Source organism: Mus pahari, chromosome 4 (assembly GCF_900095145.1).
Source record: "Mus pahari chromosome 4, PAHARI_EIJ_v1.1, whole genome shotgun sequence".
Taxonomy (NCBI): Eukaryota; Metazoa; Chordata; class Mammalia; order Rodentia; family Muridae; genus Mus; species Mus pahari.
The window spans coordinates 99,806,671-99,821,320 of NC_034593.1; the positions used below are offsets into that span (position 1 = coordinate 99,806,671).

At 38.3% G+C, this 14,650-nt stretch overlaps 1 pseudogene; it reads right to left on the reverse strand.

Moving 5' to 3' along the window:
- Positions 1-11,920: 11,920 nt before the first annotated feature.
- LOC110320720 lies at positions 11,921-12,220 on the reverse strand (annotated as a pseudogene).
- Positions 12,221-14,650: the final 2,430 nt, after the last annotated feature.

Here is a 14,650-nt window from a genome sequence, read left to right on the forward strand (position 1 = left end):
ATATATATATATATAAATCTAGAATCATCTGACCAAGTCAGAAATCCTGTTAGAAAAATTCTAAAAGTAATTCTTGGGTTTTTCCAATCAAAATCAGAAAGCCAGAATTTTTTTTTTTTTTTTAAAGAGCTGTGCTTGATCTTCACACAGCCTTCTCTGGATAGCTGCTAGAAAATATTTTAAAAGAGCTGTGTCAGTTCTCTAAGTAATTCCTAGGATTTCTGACCAAGGTCAAGGTCAGAAGATTTCTTTTTGCTCTCCAGAGATCTCCAGACAGCTCAGTCTCCCCAGAGAAAATGTTTTAAAGAACTGCTATCACTCTGCTAACTCATGTCATGCAGACCAAAAACCCAGTTTTTTTATTTACATATCAATTCAGTTATTAATTCTCTCCTGATTATCCTAGGAATCAGCATCCTGTGATGCCCAGCCCCTTGATTCTTAGGAGAGAGCAAGCAAATTTTTTTAAACATTGCAAAAGAATTCAGAAAACTGGGTATGGAGAGATGGCTCAGCATTTAAGAACACTGGCTGCTCTTCCAGAGGTCCTGAGTTCAATTCCCAGCAACCACATGGTTACTCACAACCATCTATATGGGGATCTGATGACCTCTTCAGGCAGGTGGGTGTATATGCAGCATACATTAATTCAGAGATCTGCCTGCCTCTGTTAAGTACAGAGGATAAACTAGCTGGGCGGGACCCCACCCTGGAATTACTATTCTGACCACACCTAGATCTGATACTATTCTGACCACACCTAGATCTGAATTCCCTGTGTCCCAAGCTAACCTCAAACTCAGGAATCTGCCTGCATTTGTATCTGCTTGTCTCTGTATCTTTGTGACAATCTGCCTCTGTTCCTTTAGATCTGTGAAGCTCCTTATATAATTCGTATTTTTAGAGTTCTTTCCCACAGCCTTAAGGGTTGTCCTGAAGGTCTCAGTGTTTATCATTTTGCTGAGACACCTGACCTCCCAAATTCATGTTGTCTCTGATTATCATGGAATCATTAATCTTACCGGGGGGGGGGGGGGCATTCCTCAGAGGTACATGGAAACTAAGTACATTATTATACAAACAAGCCTTCTCAGCCATCAACACCTGTGGAGGCCCATACCCACTGGCCCTGTCCCAAGGGCAGGAGCCACATCATTCTGTCCCCACCAAGGCCTTGTTGGACTCAGCATCTCTCCCTTTTTTTGTTTTTAATTTGAGGGAACAAATGTTGACCTTGGGTTTTTTCCTTGCTTGATGTAGACTAAAAGAAACAGTAAGAGAGAGATGAGCTGTCTGGAGATCTCTGGAGTGAACACAGCTCTTCAAGATTTTTTTCTAACATGATTTCTGACCAAGGTCAGAAAGAATTCCTTAAAGAGCTAAGACAGCTCTTCTAGAATATTTTCTGGCAGTTATCCAGAGCAGGGTGTTTTAAAAGTGAACACAGCTCTTTAAAAAAAAACTTTTTTTTTTCTGATTTTGATCAGAAAACCAAAGAATTACTTTTAGAATTTTTCTAACAGGATTTCTGACTTAGTTGGAAGTTCCAAGAATTTTTATAGCAAGTTTTCTGACTGTGGCCATGGTCAGAAAACTACTGAGCTATCCAGAGAGCATTTAGAATATTTACTATCAGAGAGAGCTGTCTCAACCAGAGAGAGGTGTCTTGAGTAGACTATAGAGCCAAGAACTATCTACAGAGAGCTGTCTAGGAAAGCCATCTCAGCAGAACCCAGGCTGCCAGCATGGATCCATGATCTGACTTCAAGTTGTTCGTTTTCATGCTCCCAAACACCCTTCTCTCAGGAACCCAGACCTAGCCAAGGCTGATTCTTGGCATTGGAGATTTTGGAGTGTAGCTCCTGTTATGTGGAAATGAGTAGGTCTGGTACATGAAAATCAAACTAAGGGCTGGTGAGATGGCTCAGCAGGTAAGAGCACCCAACTGCTCTTCCAAAGGTGCAGAGTTCAAATCCAGCAACCACATGGTGGCTCACAACCATCCTTAATGAGATCTGACTCCCTTTTCTGGAGTGTCTGAAGACAGCTACAGGATACTTACATATAATAAATAAATAAATAAATCTAAAAAAAAAAAGAAAAGAAAAAAAAAGAAAAGAAAAAAAAAAGAAAATCAAACTAAGTTTTGAACAAGCCAGAAAATTGTTGTGCAGCTTGTTCAGTTTGCTCAGTTGCCTTTGAATTTCTGAACCCTGCTAATGAGGAAAGTATGTCCCCAATAGTCACTCCTTTACTAGCTTGAGTCCCAAAGGCAATGATTCCTGGAATGAAGCCAGACTGAGCTGAGAACAAATTGACCCAGGAGAACATAACAGGCCAAAGCTCTCATGTAATAGAAGCAAGGAACAGAAAAATGGTCATTGTTTGAGCACTGGGGTATTGAGGTTGTTACCATAGCAGAAACAAAGCTGATTAATGCAAGGCTACATGAACAGCGAGTTATTAGAGAGTCATAACCAGGTCCAGACAAAACATTGGCAGCATCAGTTCTTTATCTTGTTCTTCCAATGCCAAACTCTTTCTCTTTTTCAGAGGTGAGCATCTCAAGAGTGATATAAAAGAATTGGTGACCTGGTTTATGAACTTAACATACACAGTGTGTTTCCCCATGTATTATTCCTTTTTCTCACCATTAGAGTCCTTTAATTTATCCATGTGATTATGTAAAGTAGAAACTTCCACTTATAGTACTTTGTTTTATTTTAGATTGTGAAAACACCAAGTCAATTAACCAAGTTTCTGCTGTACAGTTTCTCTTAGATGAATGTAAATTTTCCTGCAAGGAATTTCATTTATTTTTGGAATTTTTTCTTTATATTTCTTTCAACCTTTAACATTTGATAATATATTTATAAACAGCTTAACTTTGTCACATACTATATGTTGTGTATTCTCTCCATGTGAAGCATTGCCTGATTTCGTTTTTTTTTAATGTACAAAATCCACTCACAAAGATTTACTGACTACCGGATACTATATTAACTCTAAAAGAACAGGAGTAAACACAGTGGGTAAAAATCCCTGGTGCTCTGAAACTGATATTGTTTGGAGAATTCTATCAGTTACTTTTCTGTTGCTGTGGTGAGATGCCATGAACAAGGCCGCTTATAGAAGAGTTTATTTGAGGTTACAGTTCTAGGGGGCAATTCCACTCTGGCAGGGGAGGAATGGAAGCTGGCTTATCACATTCATCCACATATAGGAGGTAGAGGAAGAGAGAATGATGTGGCCTGAGAATATACACTCTTAAACCCTGACCCCAGGGATATACTTCCTCCTGCAGTATTACAACATCTAAAGGTTCCATAACCTCAGACAGCACATCTGGGATCATGTGTTCAAGTACATAAGCCTCTGGGTCCATTTCTCATTTAAACTACTACAGGAATAATCTTGAACTAATCAGAGTCTTTTTATGTTTTTATGTTTTTTTAAAAACACAGAACTAGTAAGGTATAAATAAACAAACCCAACTTGTTAAGGTTTGATTAATGATTTTCAACTTCATGATTGTGATAATGTAATAATCTTTTATGTTATTCTTTTATGCTGTTCTTGAGATGGTCCCTTCTGAAAAAGAGGAGAGGTTAGGATTGAAAGAACAAGATGAAGACTCATGCTCGCAAAGTTTTTTCTGGACCTGTTCATGGCTCTTTAATAATAAATAAATTTAGCTATTACTAAATTTACACTATTTAGTAATAAATGGTGTCAGTAGAAGCTGTACTAAAATTTTGGATTTTGATATTTTTCTGGGCTAAAATGTACAGTATGATGCTCTCCTGAGATGCTGGATCATGACAGCCAGCAGTAACTCTTAGTGGACCACATGATTATGAAAGTCAATAGCAACCTTCTGTTAAGTAATGTTCTTAAGCTGTGCTGGTCAGTACATTAAGTGTACTAAGCACATATTTGAATTATGACACTTTTTAACATGGATTTTTACCAGGATCTAACTCTATTTTAAGTCAAAAGAGAATCTGGAGGGATGTATAGATGTGAGGGAATTTACTAGGGCATTTGGTCCATATGATTGTGGAAGCTGAGAAGTCCTGTCACAAGTTAGTCTTAAGAATCCTAAAACTATCAGGGAAGTTGATAGTTTCATTCTCAATCTGAGACTAAAAGGCTGAGAACTGAGGGTACTCTTAATGCAAGTCTGGAGTTCTGAGGTCAGAGAATTTAGGACCTGTTATCTAAAGACAGGAGGAATAATGGATCCCAGTTCCAGGCGAGAGAAGACAAATTATTGCTCTCTTTTATTCTATCTAGGTCCCCAAATGATTGAATGACATCTGCCCACACTGTGGGTGAATCTATCACACCCAGTCCACTAATTCACAAGATAGTCCTCCTGGGAAACATTCTCATGGACATGATCATAAATAATACATTTCTAGCTTTCTAAGTATGCCCGAATCCAGATAAGGTGACACCTAAATGCTAACACAAAGCTTCCCCGAGTACCCATTTTGAACCTCATTCGTCTTCAGCAAGCAGCTTAGGTATTTTGGCATTTTCTTTAGTTCAATGACCTCCTACTTTTGTTTCTAGAGTGTCTGAATCATATATGATCCTGCCTGAACTGTTATAATTTTACTGACTGACTGTAATCACTGAGAATACTAATGAGACATCTTTATTATTGTTGTTATTATTACTATTATTTATTATTTATTCACTTTACATCCTCTCTCTGCCCCCATCCTGGTCACCATCTTCCACAATCCTTCTGCCATCCCCTCTCTTCTTCTTCTCTTAGTGGGCAGGGGCCCCTTGAGTATCCCTCCATCCTAGCACATCAAGTTTCTGCATAGCTGGACATATCCTCTCCCACTGAGGCCAGACAAGGCAGCCCGGCTAGAAGAATATATTCCACATACAGGCAACAGCTTTTGGGATAGCCCCAGTTCCAGTTATTTAGGACCCATACGAAGACCAAGCTGCATACCTGCTACATATATGTGGAGAGGCCTAGGACCAGCCCATTCTTTGGTTGGTGGTTCAGTCTCTGAGAGTTCCAAGATTCCTGGTTTGTTAATTCTGTTGGTGTTCCTGTGGAGTTCCTATCCCCTTAGGGGCCCTAATTCTTCCTCCAGTTCTTCACAAGAGTTCCCAAATTCCATCCTCTGTCCAGTTGTGGGTGTCTGCATCTGTCTGAGCCAGCTGCTGAGTGGAGCCTTTCAGAGGGCAGTCACATTAGACTCCTGTCTGCAAGCATATCAGAGTATCATTAATAGTGTTGGGAATTGTTCATGGGATGGGTCTCAAGTTGGGCCAATTATTGGCTGGCTGTTCCCTCAGTCTCAGCTCCATCCCCAGTCCCTGCATTACTTGTAGAGAGAATAAATTTTGGTTGGAAAGTCTTGTGGCTGTGTTGGTGTTGCTATCACTTCATTGAGGATTTTGTGTGGCTACAGAAGGTGGCATCTTTAGGTTCCATATCCGCAATGCTGTGAATCATAGTTAAGGACACTCCCATTGATTCTTGGGCAACCTCCTTACCCCAGGTCTCTGTATCTTCCTGGAGATGCCCCCTACTTCTCCACCCCCATCAGTTAGAGATGCCTTTATATCTCCGAAATTCTTTGTGGAGTCGTAGTCCACCTTTTCCATTCAACATTGTCCTGTTCTTTTTCCATCTTGATTCAGAGGCAGGGTGGTGAGAGCACCATTCGTAACTTCCAGTTCAACGGAATCATTATTGTCTTTTCTGATAGCAATATTCCTGCTTTTGCAAGAGAATCTCAATGAGGGACTGTCTATACTGATTTGGCCTGTGGGCATATCAATGAAGGATTGCATAATAATTAAGTTAATTGATATGGGAAGACCCAGTTCAGTATGGGCAATGCTATCCCCTAGGTAGGCAATCCTGAACTGTTTATAAATGGAGAAATGAAGCTGAACACCAGTGCACAGGTGGAAGTGAGTTCATATCTCATAAGATTGAGGGCGATTCTCCTACTATAAAAACACTATTCCTACTGTGTCTTGCAGACATTTAAAATTTATACTAAATTTCCTAGCTGCTTTGAACAGTTACCCTCTTGGTTTTCTGATGAGCATTGTTTTGTTTTCTAATTGATGGGCCTTAGGGTATTATTGGGACAGTGTAATGATCGCAATTAAGAATTCAATTAATTTTCAGTTTCATGCACACAAACCCATTATGAAGTGCTATGAAATGACAGATAGCTATTGTTGTTATTTAGGGTGTCTGTTTGTCAATATAGGCAACAGGAAGTTGTACCCAGATGACAGAATCCCCTACAGTTTTCTTCTCTTTCATGTTCATAGAGTTGAGGGCTCTCTCTAAGAGCAGGAAGCAGATTTGATACTTTTCTCCTTATATTCTAAACTGTGGTTGTATAGTATCCACTACAGGTGTGTTTACTGACAGAATTATTTTTGTATATTCCTTTTACCCGATAAGATTGATGTATTTTTTTAAGGGAATGTACCACTTTATATCTTTTTTGTAGGTTTTGGGATTCGGTCAGAGCTTTTGTGGTGCATTATTTATTATTCATCTACATTTAAAAGATACAACGAACACCCTGGAGGAGTACAAATTTATAGTCCTCACACTCAATTATAGGAATAGTCCATTATATTAACATGATAGTGATACTCTTTAAGTGCTGTATGATGCACAAAAGTAACATGGCAGCCTAACAGAATTTTAGCCTTTAAGTTGAGAGAAAAGAAGAAAAATGGCTAGAAGGGATGGTTAATAGCTCAAGGCACATGCTGTAAGCACTTATTTCAGTGTCAACTCTTAGCAAAGGCAGATGAACTTGCACATCTATTTGATTAACTAGCTCTAAGAAGTAAAAATAGCTTTTATAGGGCTTTGGAAAGAATTTCTGGTAAGAGGGATAAGAGGGTAGTTTTTAATGGAGGTAATCCCTTAAGAAATGGCTTCTTAGCAGTTACAAATATAGAAAAGCAAGATAAACTTGAAGTAAGCCTGATAAATCCTCTTTTAGTCATTGTCTTCAGTTTAATACTCACCTCAGATCTGGATAAAAACATGTTCAACTGTCACCCTGAGGAGACTTAATCTTTATGTAGTTTTCTTCACCCCTCTTTTCTTAAAACTGATGATGATTGATTACTTCCTTCCCTACCTACCAGATGTGAACCAAGTCACCAAAGGGAACGATTAGGCAGAGTTCTAGCTTGATGACCCATTAGTGAGACGCGCCCTGTGCTCTATAAATGATGACTATCAGGCTTGTCTGGACACTCAAGTAACTTGATAGACAAGCATGTCTGGTACTCTCACCTACTGGCATGGATTCTATAGAGCTGGGAGGAGTTGGGTCCACAGTAAGACTGATCTTGATGAATAAAGAAAATTGAAAACCCCATGTCATTTGCTGTTGCGGATACCCCTGAGGCTAATTGTATTTGATGTTAATTCCGTTCTCCTGTGAGGGATTGCAAACAAAGAATAAGTCAGCACTCAGGTGATTTCCTGTAAACCTTCTTTCTACTTTAATTATAAATAAAGGTTAGAACCACAGATTGGGGAAGAAAGAGGGGAAGGTGGAGCTGAAGGTTTAGGGAGAGAAAGGGAGAGAGGACAGCAAAGGAGGGAGGAGGAGGTGGAAGGAAAGCAGAGCAGAAGCACAAAGCCTGGAGAAACCTCAAGTTAAGGAGTCTCAAAGATGAGGAGGATGATAGTGTAGCGGTAGATCTGCCCAATCTAGGTGCACAGCATGTATTCATATTAAGTGAGTTGTGTTTTCATTGCCCAGGATTATTTGGGTTGAAGATTTACAGCAACAACTGGCAGTTCAATATACATTGCGTGTATAGGTGGGAGCATCTGCTGAAAAAATTAAGTTTGTTTCAACATTTATTTCAATTCATACTATTTCATACAATTATTCCTTTATTTTCTAAGTATTGCCCCCGTGCTTTATAATAAAAATCATAAAATCATAGAAGCAAAATGAACTGAGTTCAGATATAACTAGTATTAGCTTAAAATATTAAATAAAAGCTTAGTCATGGTCATATATTACTTGAGTTCACAATTGGAAACAGAATCTCATAATTTCTTTGAAAATGTGTTTTTCTTCTAATTAAGTACATTTTACAGTTGATTGACATTATTTACTAAAGGGCAATTCTATCCTTTCATTTCTGCATTTCTGAAACAATTTTATGTTTTTTCCCCCCTCTGTGGTAAAGCTTTTTTTTAGCATTTGCTTCAGAATGTTGATAGTGTTCTTGGGGTTATGTGTTCTGGGGACATATCAAATTAGTATGTCAACATTTCACATATACATCCAATTTAGTCATTCCACAAACATTTCTTGGGCACTTACTAATAAGCCAGACACTATGCTATGATTTAATTAATGATATACATGCCCCCTTTCTAGAGCAGTTTCACACACTAATATGGGAGACAAACACACAAAAATAGTACAGCAAGAGGCATCCAAATAAGAAGAGAGAGTCAAAAAGTAAATGTGGAAATATGAAGAAAGTGTGACAGAGGTACTTACATGTTACCATTGGCAAAGTGGGAAATCTCCAGCATAAATGTGAACAAATACACATGGGAAATGATGTATACACACACACACACACACACACACACACACACACACCCCATACACATAGTTACTTATTTCCTTAAATGTAGTATCTTTTATTGCATCTTCTTTTTTTCTTTTTGTATGTGTGTATGTGTATATGGTGTGAGTGTATGTCTATAGTTGTACATAAACACCTACACTCAGGTATATCCACAAAAATAATGTGCAGAACCACATACCTCCCCTCAAACACACATACATGCACTCACAAACACAATTACTTATTTGTGTAGATGCATTATCTTTCACTGCATCTTATTTTCCACTTTTTACTATGTGTGTGTATGAGAGAATGAGAGAGAGGTGTTTGTGCACATTGTATGTGTGTGGGTATACATGTGTGTATGTTTTTATGCACAACTACACACACACATACACACACACACGCACGCACGCACGCACTCACACACACACTCACAGAGGCCCGATGTTGTTGTTAGTAAATCATCCTTAGCATCCTTTATGATCCTTCAAACTGATTCACTGAGGCAGGCTCTCTCAATCAAACCCGGAATGTACAGGTGCTCTGGGGATCACTCATCTTTGGCTCGTGAGGCTGGAATTACACCCCAGCCACCATACCCACCAAGCATCTGTTACCGCATTTTCAAAGTGATTTATGTGATTTTGAAGATCTCTTCTCTTTGTACAGTTTATATTTCTATTGAGAAGCTTGATATTCCTGTTTTACTCCCATTTTTTCAAGGTAGAAATTAGACTGAAAACCCTCTGACCTCTCATCTGACTGAGTTTTCAACTGCTGTTGAGTGTATAGGCTAGGAAGGTAGGAACTAAATGTTAAATAAGGAGATTCCCCCAGCTTGTCTGCTGACAGTATGGAAGGACCACCCATTCTGTGACATTTCTCCAGATCTTCACACACTGGCCTTATTCACACCCGCACCTTGGGAGGAGAGCAGATACACAGTGCAAGTAGGGTGACTTATTGATTGCCTCAATTTCCTGATTGCTTCTTGCCTTTATGTGGCCACTGCCAGTTAACATCAGCCAGTTGTTATTTGTCTTTGGGTTTTCAAATGGTACTTGTTTTTCTCTACTCTTCTGTTCTCTTTGTCCTTGTGACTTTGAGCCTTGAAACAAAAGATGAAATAAATGAAGTAAAGCAACCCCTCCATGGAATAGTTTCAAGGAGAGAAAATGAACTCTTGTACTAAGGCAGCTATGTTACCTGTACTCGTCTGCATTGTTATAGGACACAGTGCCAAGAGCTTAATTCATAATGATTCTAGGCTGCAGGCATTATTATCATTGCACTACTTTTCAGATTAGAGATCTCAGTTTAGAATATGTTCAATGGCCTAAGAACCAGAAAGTACTTGGACTCTAGATTTTGGAATCTGTAGGTTGGCTCACAAAGAGTTTGTGGTCTATGGGGCTTAGAGTTAGTGTGAAAATACATTCCTTGTTGCTCAGCATGACACAGCCAGTGCAGATTCCAGACTAACCTTGATGCTTTCCACAGAGAGCAGGAGCACAAGGAAGATTTGCCCATGGAGAATCATCTCTGCAGGATGATCTGCAGCAGGGCTGGCCAGCTCTCTGGAATGGGCTGTGTCTGATTTATCTTTTAGGATCCTAGAAAACATGCAGTTTGATCTATTTTTGGTATTTTGTTAATTTTGAAATGTGAGCCACCTGCTTTCAAAGGAAGGTACCAGAATAGAGAGTAATAAAGATGTAAACATGACGTTTACCAGCAAAAGCAGACTTTTAGCAGCACATTTTTAAAATGTAAGTATTTGACAGCTGTTTTGCAAAAATAGATGACATGCTTCTACTCTGTCAAGGAAGGCTCACAGGTAACTAACTCTAATATAAGGCATGGGAAAGTAGCCGAGGGCACATTGCACAAATGAATTAACTATCTTGCTTAATTATTGGCCACTTCTAAATATCTATTTTCTAAAATATTATTTTGCATGAAAACTGGGTGTAAAGTACTATGTCCAACTTTTTTACATATTTGGTGGTATTGAGTTCATAGGTTTATGCATACAGATAGTTATTAATGGAACATGTATATTCATATATATACATATATGTGTGTGTGTGTGTGTGTAATGAATAGGAATAAGATGGGGTAAAATAAGATATCTAGGGGAGAAGAGAATAGAGAATTAATATTTGTAATACTTAAGTACATTGAATTTAAGACATAAGAGCAGTATCAAATAACTGAAAAAAAAACATATTTCCTCCAACAGGGCTTTCATTAATATGTAAATTGTGACCCAGTGAGTGAAGCTACTTGTTAAGCAATCAATGTTTGTATTTTCTTCAGATTTCTTCCTATGATTGAGTCCTGAACCCCAGCGTGATCGGGAACTCATTAGAGAGAGATTGTGTCAAAAGAATTTGCAGTTCTCATGGTAGAATTAAGAACTGTGTAAGAAAGATATGATATATATATATATATATATATATATATATATATATATATATATATGAGAGAGAGAGAGAGAGAGAGAGAGAGAGAGAGAGAGAGAGAGAGAGAGAGAGAGAGAGAGAGAATGATTCATGCATTCATGTGAGGACCCAATCAACTAGAGGCAAGGCAGAGACGGTACTCACAATCTGGTCCTTGAATTATGAGGAGCATCTTCTATCTGTGTGAGGCAGTCCGCTGGAGTGGTGCTACAGTTCCCCGTACCGAGACTGCACCCCACACTGTACCCTTGCTCCTCCTAACGTAGACCACAAGCATGCATTAGTTTTCTCATATGGCACTTCCATTTGTGAGCACAAAGGTCTCTCTGTTCTCTGCAATCCTTTCTGTCCTACTTTGTAAAGGTAAGCTGAATATGCAGCCTCACCCACTAGTCTTAATATTGATATAGTTTGGCACATTTCAAACATAATTTTTAAAAAAATCTGATACACCCCCAAAGTGACCACACAACATTTATTGTAGTGTCTATTTTTCCATTTCCCATGTTCTATGAAGGAAGAGTTTTGTGTTGTTTTCTGCAGCCCGGATGGGTTGATAATCAAATGCTATTTGTTCTTATTGATCCTCATTCTAGCCATTATTTTTCTTATCTCCATCTTTTATGTGAACCATCCCCGTGTCTATTTATTTTTATATTCATCCTTTTTAGCTTATTAGTTTGTCTTTTCCAGATTTCAAATTTTGTCCAGTATCTTTTGAGGATCCACAGTGGAGAAATCTGTTTCTGTTACATTGACTTATCTCAATTGAAAAAAATGCTTCACATTTTATTTTGCTCTCTGACTCTAAGATTGTGCTTTCAATACTTTCACAATGATTTTCTGCTTCTCAGTAGAAACTCACATTGGATCTCGTCATGGGCACAATTGGTGCCGGTGGAAACACCACAGGCCCTACTGACATGGTTTTTCATTTTAGATAATCTCATAAGGACTTTAGGTCTCACAGCATGAACTGCTTGAAGTCGGCTTGAATACATACCACATACAGATGTTGGCGCATAGATATAAAGACATATAATTCTATAACCAGGGGTTAAGAACAGCCTAGTTTTGTTAGAGACTGTATTATAGGAAAGCTTAAGATAGAATGTCAAATGCTGGACCATTGTGATTGCCTCTAAATGCTATCCCTGTTTATCACACTTTAAAGGTGGGGACACTGGAACCTTGAATGTTTCTCCAAAGAAATCTTCAGACACTAGATATAAGGAGGGTTTCCTGGCTGTTCCATTTTCTTTCTGTTTCTGTCACCCACTGTCTTGATTGTTATTTCAACAATAGTGCTGTGTTTCTGCTCTGTTCCATTTGCTTTTGGTCTCAGCAGGGAGACTTCCCTTTCAGGTATCTATTTGGTCCTATTATGTGGAAATTAGGTTTAACATGGGTGTACACCATTTACTCATTCTGTAAGTGACACTGCTCAGTGTCAGTGGTTGTTTTTGGTGCTGATAGTGCTACCTGCCTTGTTTTGTTTGAAGTTCTGACAGGTTTGCAGGTCATTAGTATCCAGTAAGTAAGAGTAACTTTTTTTTGTTAATCAGTTTCTACAGTTTAGCACAGTATTCATGGAGTAAAATTGAGAAAAATAATATTTTTCTTCCTCTAGTTTCACATTTTTGTCTCTAAGTTATTCAATGGCGGGGCTTAAATGAAATGAATTGCATTTTAGGGATATAGTATTGGTGTGATTTCCCTCTTGAATTATTATTCTAGATTTTGTTTGGTCTTTTAATTTTTAGGAAAGGTGGTTATCATTTTGAAATTTAGAAATAATATAAAAATGTACAGCAATATGCAGTGAAGCATCTCATTTGCACATTTCCACTCCTTTGCATGGTTATCATTACTCAACTCCATTGGTAACTATGCTGATTAATTTTGAATATATCATCCCAGCATTTTTTAAAATGTACAAATGTTATAATCTGAATGCCTGTTTCTCCAAAGCTAGAAATCAGTTATACAATGTGATGCTGTCAGGAGCAAGGCCTTCAGGATGGGATTGGACTAGGCCTGAGGAATGTTTATCAATATGATCAACCCCCCCCCATTACTGAGTCCACATGCTAATTAACCATAATTATAACTATCTAGAAGAATTTCCAGAGAAAGGATTCAATATAATTATGCTCCAACAACTCAAAGAAGACTAGAAACAAAGGGCTGAGGTAAATAAAGAAGACAAGCCAAGAGATGGAATTGCTGAAGAACAATCAAACAGAAATAATGCTGGAAACCAAAACCCTGTAAGTTAAAAACCCTCAGTGGAAAGCCTTGCAAACAGAATTATTTGAAAACAGAGACTCGGATAAAAGGCAAGATATAGCAAGGCGATCATTCTGTAAAGAAGAGGTTTAAAAATAGATGTATGGACAGAACAGGGGAGAGTTTTGAGAAACATGGAAAGATATAAACTTTAAATTATAGACACGGAAGAAAAAGAATGCCAAAGGGTTTAAAAGAGATCACAGAAATAGACAAAGCAAAACAAAACCTAAATTTATAAAAAAGAGATGATACTAGAGACTCACAGAACAACAATCAGACAGGATGAGAAAAAACTATATCCTAACATGTTACAGATAAAATATTAGAAACAATAGAAAAGGTTATTGAGTGTATGACAAGATGGCTCAGCAGTTAAGAGCACTGGGTAATTTTCTACAGGACTTTATTTCAACTCCTCTCAAATACATGGCCACTCACAAACATCTCTAACTCAAGTTCTAAAGGACTGGTCACCCCCCTCTGACCTCTACATTGTACCAGGCATGCACACAGTGCACAGGCACACAGGCAGACAAAATACCCCAGGATTTAGGCAAAGTTCTGTGACCAGGAAAAGGCAAGTGTGTTAGTTAGGGTTCCCATTGTGGTGATAAAATACAATGAACATTGGAGGAAAGGACTTATTTCCGCATACAGTTCCAAATGATTGTCCATAATCAAGGGAAGCCTGGGCAAGTATTCAAGGCAAGTACCTGGAGTCACAACTTATACAGAGGAATATGACTTACTGACTTGTTGGTTTTTATACAATTCAAGGCCACCTGCATAAAGATGGCACACTCACAGTGAGCTGAGACTTGCAAATGAAAAAAATCACTAATTAACATAATACTCCACACAGACTTGGCTTTGGGCAAATCTTATTAGCTTTCTTATGTAAACCAACACATGTAATGAAAAAGAAATCAGGAAAACAATTTTATTAACCAGAGCATGAAAAAAAATTATCTTGGGATAAATTTAACAAAGGAAGTAAAAGATTTGCACAACTAAAAAATATAAAATTGTAAAGCTTCTGTAAGGCAAAAGACACTGTCAACAAGACAAAAAGGTCACCAACAGATTGGGAAAGGATTTTAACCAATCCTAAATCTGATAGATGACTGATGTACTGGATAGCTTCATGTCAACTTGACACAGCTGGAGTTATCACAGAGAAAGGAGCTTCAGTTGGGAAAATGCCTCCATGAGATCCAGCTGTAAGGCATTTTCTCAATTAGTGATCAAGGGGGAGAGGCCCCTTGTGG